Source organism: Heteronotia binoei, chromosome 12, assembly GCF_032191835.1.
Source record: "Heteronotia binoei isolate CCM8104 ecotype False Entrance Well chromosome 12, APGP_CSIRO_Hbin_v1, whole genome shotgun sequence".
Classification (NCBI taxonomy): Eukaryota; Metazoa; Chordata; class Lepidosauria; order Squamata; family Gekkonidae; genus Heteronotia; species Heteronotia binoei.
In genome coordinates, this window is record NC_083234.1 from 71,838,764 (window position 1) to 71,854,854 (window position 16,091).

The window sequence follows — 16,091 nt, forward strand, 5'->3', positions numbered from 1 at the left end:
CTCTTGGTTTTGTTTAAAACCTGCCACCATTATGGCCTGCAATTTCTCTAAGGCATCCTGGTTATCCACTGGAAGTATAGGTTTTGGGCCTCCTGGCGACGTACCCTGAGCCAGTTTCTTAATTTTGGTCTCCATCGGTCTCTCTTTTCTCTCTTTATCTCCCATAGTTCTCAGTACTGGTTCAGTATAAATTAGGTCTACCTAATTTTTTAGATTATTTCTCCTTAGGTTACTGTCAGTGGTCCAAACCAGTTACTTAACAGTATAAATAACTCACGTTGGTGCCAAACCCTAGAACTCAGTTTTTAAGCAAAAGCTTTAAACAGTGGTTCTTAGTATTTATCACTCCAGAGAGGCTTGCTCTCTATACCTTATATTCAATAGAATCCCTAAAAAATTAATAATTCAATATCTGGTCACATCAACAATTCATTCTATGTCATTTAAAGTTCATCAACAATTCATCAAGTTCAGTACCATCAATGCAATCTATACAAACAGTTAATTTTGAACTCAGTCTCACTTATTTCCACTTTCCTTCCTTCTTCTATCTTCTTTCTTCTTTCCTCCTTCTTATTTTTATAAGTAACAGTCAGTCCTGACGAAGTCTTCTGTTTTTATAATCTCTGTGTCTTGAGCTCCCCCCCCCTTTCTTCAAGGAAGAGACAGCCGCAGTGGAGCCTAAATAGGGTCCACTGCTAAAAACCGTCTCTCCCTCTCTTTGTTGGCTTCTATTCCTTTATCTTCCCAAGCCCTAAATTTGTAATCCAAGCGGAGGTCAACACTATTTAAACTTCAATTTTCAGTCACTCAATCTTCCAATCCTTACTTACACAATCTGCTACAAGCTACAGACACTGTCCCAACTTGCTGTCCTCCACTCTTGCCTGCGCCGCCATTTCAGACCCGTTCCAGTCCCTTCTTCACTCCCGGCCCCCTCTCTCTTCTCTTGTCTTTCTCTCTCTCTTCTCTCTCTCTCTCCTCTCTCTACTTTCCTTTCCCTTCCCTTCTCTTTCTACTAATCTGTCAGTTCAAAAACTTTCCAGTAACTTTTCAGTCAATAGCCTCTTAAGTCCTTCACTCACACACACTCTCCGTTACTTGCAATAGACGCTCACCACCATTCTCCGCCATTCTGCGCCGCTCCAAACGGCTCACCCTCTAGTTTCAGCCCCAAATTCTCTGTTCAGCTCAATCACCGCTTCTATTGTTACGCTCCAACCGCCGTCAGCAGGGCTCGTCTCCACTTTGCCTTCCCCGCCGCACCGTCCGATAGCCTCGCCTCGCCGCCACTGCCTCGCGCGGGCCTCCGGTGCCTCAGACTCGAGTATCTGTCCAGCCGCCGCCTCTAGCCGATCTCGCCACGCGGTTTGTCTCCAGCACAGCCCCTCTGCCCCGCCGCTGCACCGCACAGTCAGTCGCTCTCTGGCTGTTCTCCACGCTATTCCGGTAATCCGTTTTCCCTTCTCTTCAATTCAGCATTCCTTTTGCTTTGTAGTTTCTAGTTTTGGGCAGGCTCGTCCGAGTTTTCTGCTGCCCCGTCAACTCCTTCTCCGGTAGCCTAGTTAAGGCGCTGAAGCATTGGAAAGCTCCAGGCGAGGGAAAGGTGGGGGAAGAAGGGACGCCTCCGCCTCCCTACTAAACCCCTGCCAGCTCCCCCAAACTTCGGAGCGTCGCTCTGACGCTTCTTAAGAGGCCCCCAAAAGGAGGGACCCCTCTGGAGCTCTCAAAATCACAGAGTATGCCGGAGCTCGGCAAATGCTCTGTGCTTCACCACGCCATCTTTCTGGAAGCCCCAATCTCAGTTATATCATTAAAAGAGCTTCTTATAAACTATTTACATCGTGTAGATTTTAAGCAAAGGTTTTGCAGTTCATTGTGAGGCTCTTTTTAAACAAGAGTTCCACTGTATTTCTGGAGGGATCTCTTCAGCAGAGATATTCCAATAGTCTCAGAAACTAAAAGAACTGTTCCTTTCTGGCCTGAAGCTTTTCTTAAAGCACTTCTCTGGAAAGAAACTTAAAATTTTTTTTTTTTTAATCAGGCAGGACATGGACCTGGCTTGCGTGACGGAAACCTGGGTATGGGATGGGGAGACGGTTGCTCTCTCCCAAGTAGCCCCACCTGGGTTCTCCGTCCTTCACCAGGCTTGGACTAGCGGGTGGGGGGGAGGGGTGGTGTTTTTCATACGGGAGGACTGCTCCTTCAGGGCACTTCCCGCCGCCAAAGATCATGGGTATGGAGTGTGCTGGCTTGATGTGGGATGTTGGGGAGAGGTTAGTAATCTGGCTGGTGTACCGTCCGCCTAATGCACCGGCCAGTGCCTTACCATCCCTGATGGAGGCTGTAGCAGGCTGGGCATTGGAGTACCCTCAGCTTATAGTCCTGGGTGACTTCAATGTCCATGCCGAGGACGTGGCTTCCACTCGGGCGATGGACCTAGTGTCTTCCATGGCAGCACTGGGACTCTCCCAATATATAACAGCGCCCACGCATCAGGCTGGACACACATTAGACCTGATCTTGCGGTGGGAGTTGTATTGGATCAGATTTCTGCCGAGGCAGTGCCATGGTCTGATCATTATGCCCTGAGGGCCCGTGTGGATACACCACCCTTACCCCGTTTAGGTGGCGAGCAAGTTTTAGCTCACCCGCGAAGGCAGATGGACCCCTTGCGGCTTCAAATGGCTTTGTGGGATCCCTGGCTCTCTAGTGACTTGTCAGATGAGCTAGTGGAGATCTGGAATAGCCAGCTTTCCACAGCCATTGATGAGATCGCTTCCCGACGTCCTCTCCATCCCCGTTCACGATCCGCTCCATGGTATACCCCGGAGCTGCGATCAATGAAAAAGCGATTGAGACAACTAGAGAGACAATGGAAACGTACTTGCGACGAAGCTTCGAGACCATCTTATAGGTCATTTATGTGGAGCTATGAGATGGCAGTCTGGGCCACAAAGAAGGTTTACTTTGCGTCCCGGATTGCGTCTGCGACCTCACGCCCAGTACAATTGTTTAGTATAATTCGATCATTAATGGTTCTACCGCAAGGTAAACCAAACGTTAGAAAATTAGAAATTGGCTGCAAGGCTTTTGCGAGTTTTTTCGCAGATAAGGTCTCATCGCTCCGACGCGACCTCCCCACCATAATTGAAACAGTGAAAGAACTTGAGGCACCGAGTGCGTCTTCTGGTTCAATTCTGGACTCCTTCAACTCACTCAGCCTGGAGGAAGTCGATAGGATCCTTTTCGCTGTGTGCCCTACGACCTGTAGGTTGGATCCGTACCCGTCCTGGCTTATAAAAGCTAGCCAGGCGCTGTTACGCGAGCCACTACAGGGTATTGTCAACAGATCCCTGGTAGAAGGGATCTTTCCCACACCTCTTAAAGAGGCGGTGGTCCATCCCCTCTTGAAAAAACCATCTGCAGATCCGGCTGTATTGGCGAACTATCAGCCGGTATCAAACCTTCCCCTTCTGGGTAAGGTCATAGAGCGGGCGGTGGCAACTCAGCTACAGGGATTACTAGATGACACTTCCGCACTGGATCCATTCCAGTCTGGCTTTCGTCCAGGTCACGGGACGGAGACGGTTCTGGTCGCCCTCATAGATGACCTCATGCAACATCTGGATCGGGGAGGCTCAGCAGTGCTGTTATTATTAGATCTGTCAGCCGCATTTGATACGGTTGACCATCAGCTACTGACTAGCTGCCTTGCCGACGTGGGGATTCAGAGGTCTGACTTACAGTGGTTGGCCTCTTTCCTTCAAGATCGGGGACAAAGGGTGGTGATAGGGGAAGAATCATCCCAAAAGCACCCACTTATATGTGGTGTGCCACAGGGTGCGGTTCTGTCCCCGATGTTATTTAACATCTATATGTGCCCCCTTGCCCAGATTGTCAGGAGGTATGGGCTGGGATGTCACCAATATGCAGATGACACCCAGCTCTATCTATTGATGGGTGGTCACTCTGACTGTACCCCGGAAAATCTAGACCTGGCTCTTCAAGCCATAGCATCTTGGCTCAGGCTGAGTCGGTTGAAGTTCAATCCGACGAAGACGGAGGTTCTCTATCTGTCGGGGTGGTCCAGGGGGGGAGATCCCTCTGCCGGCTCTTGATGGGGTGTCACTAATCCCAGCCCCCAAGGTCAAGAGCTTGGGTGTGCTCCTGGAGTCCTCTCTTACAATGGAGGCCCAGCTAGCAGCCACTACTAGATCCGCCTTTTTTCATCTTCGGCGGGTACGGCAGTTGGCCCCCTTCCTGGAGCGCAACGACTTAGCACTGGTGATCCATGCTACGGTCACCTCAAGAATAGATCACTGTAATGCTCTCTACATGGGGCTACCCTTGGTGCTGATCAGGAAACTACAGCTAGTGCAGAACGCTGCAGCGTGGCTGCTAATGGGGGTCCCCCGGTGGGAGCACATTTGGCCAGTGCTGAGAGAGCTGCACTGGCTACCTATTGTGTTCAGAGTCCGTTTCAAGGTGTTGGTATTGACCTTTAAAGCTCTCTATGGTCAGGGGCCTGTCTATCTGCGGGACCGCCTTTCCCCACACGTTCCCCGGAGAGCACTGCGTTCAGGGACAAAAAATCTGTTGTCCATCACTGGACCAAGGGAGGCTACGTTGCGGGAGACGTGAGCTAGGGCCTTCTCGGTGGCAGCGCCAGAATTGTGGAATACTCTCCCAGAGGCCATAAGGGCCCTGCGGGATCTTTCCACTTTCCACAGGGCCTGTAAGACCGAACTGTTTCGACAGGCCTTTGAGATCTAACCTAATTTGGGAGAGAGCTGCCACTTGACACCATTAAAGAGTACCATGATCACCATTTACATTTATATTTATGTTAAATTATATCATAGTGATACAGCACCAAAAATGCAATGGAATGTTTTAATGTTTAAGTGTTTTAAATAACTTTAAATTGTAGTTTTATTGGTTAAATTGTAAAAATGTATGTTGTTAGCTGCCCTGAGTCCGCATGCGGAGAGGGCGGGATAGAAATTTAAATAAATAAATAAACAAATAAATAAATAAAATAAAAATTAGGTTAATAAGTTTGCTAATTTTAACATATACACCAATGCATAGCACCTTAGTATAAAAAAAGTTTATCTAGCCTCGTTTTCAGTAGAGAAAACTAAGAAGTGGACAGTAGAGAGCAGCATTTCTTCTTCTTCTTGTGTGATAGGGACATTAAGAGCCGCTAATAACGCTTTGCCTGTGACTCCATCCGAGGCTTGGAAAAGCACGCCATTTTTGAAAACCAGAATATCCGACACCGGGCTCCAACGAAATCTAATTTTCTTCACAAAAAGCTTTGATGATACAACCCTAAGCATTCTTCATTTTTTTAGTGTCTCTGGTGATAGATCTGTGAGGACAAGCACTTTCTTCCCTTTAAATTTCAAATCATTTTTTCACGCCTCCTTTAGAACTGCGTCCCTAAGCTCTGTTGCATTGAATTGTATGAGGATATCTCTAGGTCTATTTTTCCCAATAAGGGCTTTTGACCCTATCCTGTATGCTTTATTTATGGTATTAAGTGATATCCCATCAATATTCAGAGTCTTGTCAAGCCAATCTATCATGAATTTTGTTATGGAATTATTGTCTTCCGTGCCCTCCTCTATCCCCCTCTTCTATCAAGTTTTGCTCCCGCCAGCGATTTTCTAGCGCCATAATTTTTTACGTTGCCCTAGTCTCAAAGCTTTGTAGGGCCTTAATTTCATCTTGCGCAGCATATAACATCTCTGTGGCATTTTCTGCCACCTTAGAAGTTTCTTTCAGGTCTGAAGCGAGGGAGTCAAGTTTAGCATTCATTGGTTGAAGTTAGTCATCAAGTTTGTAAAGAACATGCAAATCTCATCTTTAAAAGCAGGTCTTTTTTTGTAATAGGGGCCTCGTCATTCTCCATATTGGAATCAGAGCGGGGAGAATTAGTAACGGGCGCTATTTTGTCTAGCACTGGAGAGCTTTTATCACCCTGGGATTTTCTATTAAATGCAGGAGTAAAAAAGCTTTCTACCAACTTAGCTGTCTTTTTTAGTTGATCTGGGGGGTCTTCTGCGCGCTCCTCCTCATATTTCACGTCTGGAGCTATCCATAGCGATTTCTTCAAGGTAAGGGAGGGAAAGAGGTCGGAGCTATCTTAGAATGCGTCCGCCATGTTGAAGAGACACTCCGCCTGCCCCCCCCCCCCCCCGCCGCAATCAATTGTAATGAAGTACCATATCCAGCTACTGCCCATTCAGCCTGCATAACCTCCCTGAAAAACTCAGGGAATGCACAGTCTGTCAGTTTTTGGGGGGCTTTTAAAAACCACTAACATCTGGGTTGGTGGAAGATGATGCCATTGTTTTTTCCGCTCCAGGGAGAAATTAAGAGCAATTAGAGACTTTTCTCTGTCCCCTCTTATTCTCGTTTTGGCACTTCTTGTGAATGAAAGCAGTTTTAAACCTTTTTCTCCTAGGCTGGTCTCTCTCTGAAGATCCTGAGGAGGGAGAATCTGAAGGTGGGGATGGAGCGAGGGAGAACATCTGATTCCAACTGACCCTTTGCATGCAAACTTGGTGCCAATCCCCATTCCCCAAACAGGACCCTTAACCTTCTTCAGCCTCAAATATCAGCCGGGTGTGTGTGTGTGTGTGTGTGTACACTGGAACATCTCAGTGGATAAAATCTTTTCCAATAGAGAAGAGAATATTAGGGGAAACTTTCCAACACATTCATGTGCTGTTTTAGAAATGAGCACCAAACTTCATGTCGATTGTCGAGGACTTCAGAGCTGAAATAAACGCAACCCAATAATACATGCACTTTTTCCACCAGAAGATAAGTTTTAAATTAAACGAAGCGAGGGGGGTGGGTGGGTAAAGGAGAACATCTGATCCCAACTGACCCTTTGCATGCCAACTTGGTGCCAATCCCCATCTCCCAAATAGGACCCTATACCTTTTCTCCACTACTGAAGAACCTCTTTGTAGGCCACACAGGTGGTTCTGTCCTCAAGAGCTAGGATCACCAGGCTGCTGGGTGAGCACACTATGGAGCAGACCATGTAGAACCACCCACGTGAGACGCAGCCTTCCTGCCACCTTCAGTGTCTGTCCATGAGACCTGTTGATGGCCACAGCAAAGTAGACCTTGAGGGGGAACTGCAGCCTCCTGAACTCAAAGGGGTTATCTGATGGTATGAGTGATAATGAACACCAACTCCCCTCGAGCACTACTGGTGAGCAATGTGGCCTCAATGATGCACCTGTAGAGTGCCTTCACTCGCAGTCTAGGGCCACAGCAGAGTCTGTGTTGAGTTGAAATTCCACAGCAGCATCACCGGAGCTCCACTTTGAGGAGAAGCTTATGGGCTGGGAAGCCAGGAGGGTGGCGTGAAGGGGACTAAGGGAGGGGTGATGGTGGACAGTTGTTCAGGTTCATAAGGGAAGCATGCATTAAAATGGCTCCTAGAAAAGTCCTGTACTATCTCCCCATGAACATTTATAAATTCAAGTGCCATACCAACTTTTATGAGAAAACCTATTCAGGAGTCTTGAATACACAGAGGTTCCCTGAAGACCAACCGTCTTCAACTGTATGCAATCTCCTTTAACTGATTTTTATTTCAGAACACAGAACTCCGCAGCTGACCAATCAGAAGGAGGAGTGGGCGTCAACTGTCTGCAGTCGCCTTTAACTGATTTTCACCTCAGAACACAGAGCTCCACAACTGACCAATCAGAGAGAAGAGTGTGGTTCAGCTGTCTACAGTCTCCTTTAACTGATTTTCACCACAGAACACAGAACTCCACAGTCGACCAATCAGAAAGAGGAGTGGGCTTCAACTGTCTGCAGTCTTCTTTAACTGATTTTCATCTCATAACACAGAGCTCCACAGCTGACCAATCAGAGAGAGAGGAGTGTGCTTCAACTGTCTGCAGTCTCCTTTAACTGATTTTCACGTCAGAACCCAGAACTCCACAGCTGACCAATCAGAGAGAAGGGCGTGCAAGCAGACAGCAACCTGCCAAACATACAGCAAAGCTGTACCCTTCGCAAAAACACATTTTACTGCTTTTCACCCCCTTACGGGTCAGACTTCTAAAGATCCCTTCTTAGTGGGTGCTGGCATCATAGAAGGAATGCGCTTCCCCAATTTTGGGTTTCCAGGTCCAGGGGTTTGGGCTGGGTTTTGATGTGTTAGTCAGGACACCTATTTTTAGATAGATGTACATATTAACTACCTCTCTTAAAGATAAATAATCTTCAAATGGATTACATCCACATAGCAGAATTCAAGAATACAAATTCTAACAGATATGAAAGACCTATTTAACTATAATCATGGATGCTGCAATTCAGTTTCAACTCATTAACCTTTAACCATTTAACCTCCACATCTAGGTAATGCTTCAGGGCCTCTACTGCACTGCAGTGGGGTTGGACAAAGAAATATAGAACTGAGTGATATGAGCATATGTTACAACCCCCAACTCCAACATTACACCTAAGGACACTTTCACGCATGCTAAATAATGCAGTTTCAATCCACTCCAGCCAACGTTTGTGAGTAGATTTTGACATTTCACATTGTAAAATCCAGTTGCAACATGCATTGGAAGTGTGTTATTTAGTGCGTGTGAAAATGCCCACAGAGATTAACTAGCATGTGAGATAAAACAGAACATTCTGGACAGTGGCAGGACATTAGAAGTGGTGCCACCTCTCAAATTAGGGGTGCCCCTACTCTCAGTGGGCAAGGGACCCTGGGGTGACCGATTTCAACCATGCAGTTCGTTCTGTGCTGGCTCCCACTGCACTTCCCCTCTCTTCCTCCTGCCTGCCAGCTGAGCAGAGAAGGGGTTTAAACTTTAAAGCTCCTCTCTGAAGATGCACCACAGCAGTAGCATGATTTCTCCACTGGATACAATTTTTTAATTTAATTAAATTGGTGTCCCACCCAGTGCCCCCCGCCAAAGAAAAAAAAACCTGGTTATGAGCCAAGTGGCACAAAGCGTTAAAGCTGCAGAGCGTTAAAGCTCTGCTCATGACCTGAGTTTGATCCCCGGTGGAAGCTGGGATTTCAGGTAGCTGGCTCCAGGTTCACTCAGCTTTCCATCCTTCCGAGGTCAGTAAAATGAGTACCCAGCTTGCTGAGGGGGAAGTGTAGATGACTGGGGAAGACAATGGCAAACCACCCAGTAAAAAGTCTGCCGTGAAAACGTTGTGAAAGCAACGTCACCCCAGAGTCGGAAACGACTGGTGCTTGCACAGGCGACCTTTCCTTTTCCTTTCCTGTGGAACCCCACAGGATAAGCTTGCCCTATAAGAAAAGATCTCAACCAGTTCAAAGCACGATCTCCTCGATGGCATGGTTCACCATATCAAATGCTACAGAAGACTCCAGTAAGAGCTATAAGGATGCCAGCATTTACACGGGGATCATCGACTAAATCCACGTGCCAACCTAGTCCCTAACACAAATACTACCCACCAACTCAACGTGATCAGGGAGCTATTGTAGGATATGACACACAATACACTACATCGCTGTTATTTTCAACCCATAAATCCTGTCAACACACAATATAGAACAGATTCTAAGTGAAATGTATTTCTAGAAAAATAATGTCAGTACCACTGGCTGTTCTGAAACTCCACATTTGTATTCAAACAGTCGTTCACCTTCTAGGATACTGATAATATCTTCAGTGTGCTTCCACTTTGAATCTTATCTGGTTAAACTGCCTGCCACTTCTCCATGGATGCAGACTGCCTCCCTGTGGGAGTCTCAGTTTCTAGCTCATGACAGGAGAAGACATAGCCTTGGTGGGAAAACAGAATTGTTGACAATCCTGCACAGAGCACATACCCAGGAGAAGAGTTCATCTACTCCAGGGAACAATATTTAATCAGAATTTTTTTTTTGAAAAAAATTCCCAACACTGAAACAAGAAAGCAAAAACATCTTGAGACATTTTGGAGGCTGTGTAGCAATGACGGAAACGATCACTGAAAGAGGACAAGCGACAACTCTCTTCAAAATAAAGAGGCTTGGGACACTGCTGCTAGCAGACAGGCATTTAGGGACGGGTCGGAGGCATCCCAAATTGGGCCAGCCCGCGAAGAGCTGCCCTGAAGCCTTCATACGCTCCCTAGTGAGGTAAGCTCCATCCCATCTGCAAGGTGACTTGGCATGTTCAGATGGGGAGGCGCCTCAGAAGCCAGACTGCTCCCAAAGTCAAGCATTCATGCACTCTGCCAAGGTTTTACAAGAAAAGAAACCAGAAATGGCTGGGGGCAGCTTGGCAGTTTCACACCACCAAGGTGCCTCACTTCCGCTCTTCCACTTCTAGGAGGCCACTGGAGGATGGGGTGAATACGGGATGAGGATGGATAGCGGATGTTTGTGTGTGGAAGGATTTTGGGGGGTTGATTTCTGAGGCATCTCTGAGTCAGCCCAAAGTGCTGGTCTGTAATCATCCCTTAGAACCCTAGTAAGTTTTATTCCAGCAGAAGCTTTAAGACTAGAACCCATTTATTCACATTCTATGAGTGGAACCACTTCGAATTCATTTCACTGAGTTCAGGGGAGGGGGGACAGGAAGATAAAGGAGCCATGGGAGGGACGGTGGCTCGGTGGTAGAGCATCTGCTTGGGAAGCAGAAGGTCCCAGGTTCAATCCCTGGCATCTCCAAAAAAGGGTCCAGGCAAATAGGTGTGAAAAACCTCAGCTTGAGACCCTGGAGAGCCGCTGCCAGTCTGAGAAGACAATACTGACTTTGATGGACCCAAGAGGGTCTGATTCAGTAGAAGGCAGCTTCATATGTTCATGAAATGGAGGAAGCACACATTGAAATGCAATTATATAAAATTCATATCTTATTAGAAACAGTAAGAAACCACTAATTTTGGTGAGCTACATAATGCTCCTACTGCAGGTCTCAAGTTTTGTTTCAATAGTCACAGGTAAGAAAGATAAAAGTCCCAAGTCCTGTTTTGATGCAGGAAGGAAGTAGTAAAAAATGCTGAATTATACTAATATCACAAGGACTGTTGATGGAACTTGTATAACCATCCCAAATCTTATAAAACATTTGTGTAACCTATAAGATGTGAGCTAAATTTTTAGAACTTCCATGAGTCCTCAGAACAAAACTCCTAACTAAACTCCACAAATTAGCTTTTAAGTATGAAACTGCTCCAAACAGTGTTCTGCTTTATGATACCGAATATGTAATTTTTATTGCAAACTGCCTGAAAGATAAAAGGCAGAAAGGGGACACATATTCATAACAAATAAACATACTGATCGGAATGTACGTTAGCAGACTAACTACATATTTTATGAATGCTCGGCACAGGGCTTTAACAAAAGAAAAGTGCAGCAGATGAAATAAAACAGCCAACCAGACCATAAAAGGCAGATAACAAAAACACCTGCTATAGCACCTGTAAGGTGCACACACACATACAGTTATTTTAATACTGGATCAGGGTACTGATCTCTCTAGTCCTCTACTGTGTTTTACAACGGGTTGTTCTCTACCGGTTTAGGCAGATGTCTTTCACATCCAGTTAGCTGGAGAAGGCTGGGCTTAGGCCTTCTCCATGTAGACCATGCACTACGCCACAGCTCTCCAACACTAGATCCCCACATAATAGCATTACTTTATTAATTTACTCATATTGTTATGCTACATTGGATACCAATAATATTGATACTATCAGCCTCCAAGACTGGGAAGAAGAGACAGAGAGAAACCAGACAATCTCCAAGCCAGAACATGTTAGACTGCATATGATACATTGAGGAAAGGCATATTCCAGTAAACAGATCATGTCTCAGCTAGCACTGTCAACTTTCCCTCTTCAATGCTTTTAAACTGCATCGCTGCATCCTCTACACCGCTCTTTTGCAAAGTTGCAAGCCTTTTAAGAGCTCCTTTCAAGCACTCGGCTCCGGGCTATTTTTTCTTTCTTTTGTACTGCATCAAAATTATTCTAAATTCCTTCTCTCCCGCTCATCGACTGATGGTCCTACTTTCCCGAGCCTCGGTTTGCGCACGGGGGGGGGGGAGGGGGGAGAGATGAATATCGCCGTTTCCTCGGCGGGAGGTGGCATGGGAGGTGGGAGCTTCTCCTGAGGATCCTACGGAGGGGAGGAGAAGGGGGAGTGGACCAGCTTCAGCCAGAACAAGGAGCCAATTCCAGGCTGGGTGGACAGAAAAGAACTCTGCCGGTGGTGGAAATTATGGGACCAAATACAAACGGGGAAGCAGTGCCTGATAGCAAATGCAACAAAAGCAAAAGACCACGGCCCACTAATGAAGATGACTGCAGTTTATACCCCGCCCTTCTCTCTGAATCAGAGGCTCAGAGCGGCTTACAATCTCCTATATCTTCTCCCCCCACAACAGACACCCTGTGAGGTGGGTGGGGCGGAGAGAGCTCTCACAGCAGCTGCCCTTTCAAGGACAACTCTGCAAGAGCTACGGCTGACCCAAGGCCATTCCAGCAAGCGGAGGCGTGAGAAACCAAACCCGGTTCTCCCAGATAAGACTCCGCACACTTCACCACTACACCAAACTGGCTCTCTGCAAAATGTGGTGTATATATTTTTGAAAATATTCAATAAAGTGCTTATCAATGTCGTAAAAATTGCTTCAAAAAGGCTGCAGTTTCAAGCCACTCTGTGGAGACTCGAAGAGAACGGACCTCGATACGGCTGACCTAGACCACACACATTGTAACTTTAAAACAGTCCACATAAGAAACGATGGGGCCAGGAGACCCCGGGAGGCCATTTTCGGGGCGGGGCCTGCGTGGGAGGGGAGGGGCGACGGGGGCCATTCTCTTGACCGTTTCTGAGGCGAGACAAGCGGCAGCGCCGGAGCTTCCCCCTCCACCCGCTTCTTCGCCGCTCACCTTTTTCTTCCCGCGGCGGTCTCCGGGGCCGAGCCAGGCCATGGGCCCACCAACTGCGCCTCACCCCTTTTTCCCTCCTTCCCTCAGGCCCGGCGCCGCCAGCCCCTCCGCCCTCGCTGGCGCCACTTCCGGCCCCTCCCCCGAAGCTGTTTCGTCTCCCTTTTCCGGTCGCCTCTGCCTCGAAACATCCGAGTGGGAAAGCCTAGAGCGGCACAGTAGCCTGAGGGGAGAAATAATCTCTTCAGCGTTGCTTTAGTTCTCTCGCGCTCGGCTCCCCCTCTTCCGGTCCCGTTAGCCGCCGAAACAGGGGAAAGGCTTAAAGGGGCCTGCGCGAAAGCCCTAATTTCCGGCAAGCAAAACAAAACCGAAAGCAGCCGTTGGTCGGGGTTGAGGTGCGGCGTCGCGTCGCTCTGCCCTGCGGCTTCTCTGTGGTGATTCCCCATCTCCCTGTAGGGAAGGAAGTGACCGCGAAGGTTTTTTAGACGGCGTCCGCTCGACTGACTCTCTAGCCGTCTTCCTCTCTTTCTCCCTGAGGAAGTGGATACAGAGAAGGCGGGACGTGCGGGAGGCGTGCTGGTGTGGACGAGTGAGTGAATGTTCGGGGGGACTTGGATGGGCTGAAGGAGGGGGGATCTATATTATTATTTGTTGTGGTTGTTCAGTCGCACAGTTGAGTCCGACTCTTTGCGATCCCATGGGCAAAGACACGCCAGGCCCTCCTGTCTGCCACCATCCTCCGAAGTCTGCTCAAATTCGTGTTTGTTACATCAGTAATGCTGTCCAGCCATCTCATCTTTTGCCGTCCCCTTCTTCTTTTGCCTTAAGAACATAAGAGAAGCCATGTTAGATCAGGCCAATGGCCCATCCAGTCCAACATTCTGTGTCACACAGCGGCCCAGCGTCAGGGTCTTCTCCAGGGAGTGCACCCTTCTCATTTGGTGGCCAAAGTATTTGAGCTTCAGCATCTGACCTTCCAGGGACCAGTCTGGGTTGATTTCCCTTAGGACTGACTGATTGGATCTTCTTGCAGTCCAAGGGACTCTCAAGAGTCTTCTCCAGCACCACAGCTTGAAAGCATCTATTCTTCTGCACTCATCTTCCGCCATCCCCTTCTTTTTTTGCCTTCTGTCTTTCCCAGCGTCAGGGTCTTCTCCAGGGAGTGCTCCCTTCTCATTTGGTGGCCAAAGTATTTGAGCGTCAGCATCTGACCTTCCAGGGAACAGTCTGGGTTGATTTCCCTTAGAGCTGACTGATTGGATCTTCTTGCAGTCCAAGGGACTCTCAAGAGTCTTCTCCAGCACCACAGCTCGAAAGCATCTATTCTTCTGCACTCGTCTTCTGCCGTCCCCTTCTTCTTTTGCCTTCTGTCTTTCCCAGCGTCAGGGTCTTCTCCAGGGAGTGCTCCCTTCTCATTTGGTGGCCAAAGTATTTGAGCGTCAGCATCTGACCTTCCAGGGAACAGTCTGGGTTGATTTCCCTTAGAGCTGACTGATTGGATCTTCTTGCAGTCCAAGGGACTCTCAAGAGTCTTCTCCAGCACCACAGCTCGAAAGCATCTATTCTTCTGCACTCGTCTTCTGCCGTCCCCTTCTTCTTTTGCCTTCTGTCTTTCCCAGCGTCAGGGTCTTCTCCAGGGAGTGCTCCCTTCTCATTGGGTGGCCAAAGTATTTGAGCTTCAGCATCTGACCTTCCATGGAACAGTCTGGGTTGATTTCCCTTAGAGCTGACTGATTGGATCTTCTTGCAGTCCAAGGGACTCTCAAGAGTCTTCTCCAGCACCACAGTTCGAAAGCATCTATTCTTCTGCACTCATCTTCTGCCATCTCCTTCTTCTTTTGCCTTCTGTCTTTCCCAGCATCAGGGTCTTCTCCAGTGAGTGCTCCCTTCTCATTGGGTGGCCAAAGTATTTGAGCTTCAGCTTCAGCATCTGACCTTCCAGGGAACAGTCTGGGTTGATTTCCCTTAGGACTGACTGATTGGATCTTCATGCAGTCCAAGGGACTCTCAAGAGTCTTCTCCAGCACTGCATCGCAAAAGCATCTATTCTTCTGCGCTCGGCCTTCCTTATGGTCCAGCTCTCACAGCCATACATTACTACTGGGAATACCATCGCTTTAACTATATGGACTTTTGTTTTTATTATTATTATTACACAGGATTTAATATTAGAACGAAAGCAACGTCACCCCAGAGTTGAAAAGGACTGGTGCTTGCACAGGGGACTACCTTAACCTTTTTAAAGAGTCCAGTGGTACCTTTAAGACTAACCGAGTTTTATTCTAGGTGTGAGCTTTTGTGTCCAGGCACACTTCCTCAGACACTGGGTGTTAATATTATCAACGACGATCATAACATAGTTGTTCAGTCACACAATCCTCCAAGGGCTTACAGGGCATACTGTAAGCTCCAGGAGAACTGGTGGAGTCTGAGAGATGTTGGAGGCATAGCGAATGGTTTGGTGAAAGTGACAATTCACTGTGCGGCATCGTTACGGCAAACGTCTTGCCAGTGTAGCAGAAAACTGTCTGCAAGAATCACTTAGAAGTTTGCTTCCGTGACGGATCAGGCCGGAGGCAAAATCAAGAAAACAGCATTCTTTATTTAGATCATGCATGCATGAGGTCAGACTGAGGGCTCATGCCTGAAGGTCAAGTCTGAACTCCAGCACAAGAAAGCACATGAGCTTTTAAAGCTTGCATTGGTCCTACATTGTTCAGGATAATACATCATACAGGAATAGGGTGGAGACCAACACTTGATTGGTGCACCTCAAGCACTTGGTACACGCTTTCCATACATGGTCTTTACCTTTTGCCTTCACAGCACCTTTGACTACATAGTTTCCCGTGTAAATGAAGCTAAACATTTCCCATGCCCTCTGATGCTTTAGGCCTAACCACACAACTAACCATTTCCTGTGTAATGCATCTTAGCGAGCACCATTGCCTCACATCCCGGGTTGCCATATTCTTCTGTTTCAGCAAGCTCTTGGCAAGCAGCAAAGCATAGCCAACCACAAAGCTACTTCCTCTTTACTGTAGGCTACAGCTTCAGTTCTCTTTCGCAAGCAGATAGACAGATTTCACATCACACACTCTTTAAATTATTTCTCTGCATTTCCCTGGCTTTGGGGTCTTAATCAATTTTCCAAAATCAATTCTCCT

General features: G+C 47.5%; 2 protein-coding genes across 2 annotated transcripts in view; one reads left to right on the top strand and one right to left on the bottom strand.

Moving 5' to 3' along the window:
* SETX (senataxin) overlaps positions 1-13,131 on the bottom strand; it is a 106,309-nt gene extending 93,178 nt beyond the window's left edge. Inside the window, exon 1 of the mRNA XM_060251588.1 lies at positions 12,928-13,131. The gene's annotated coding sequence lies outside the window, so the exon portion shown is untranslated. The remainder of the gene's footprint in view (positions 1-12,927) is intronic.
* TTF1 (transcription termination factor 1) overlaps positions 12,797-16,091 on the top strand; it is a 45,641-nt gene continuing 42,346 nt past the window's right edge. Inside the window, exon 1 of the mRNA XM_060251584.1 lies at positions 12,797-13,513. The gene's annotated coding sequence lies outside the window, so the exon portion shown is untranslated. The remainder of the gene's footprint in view (positions 13,514-16,091) is intronic.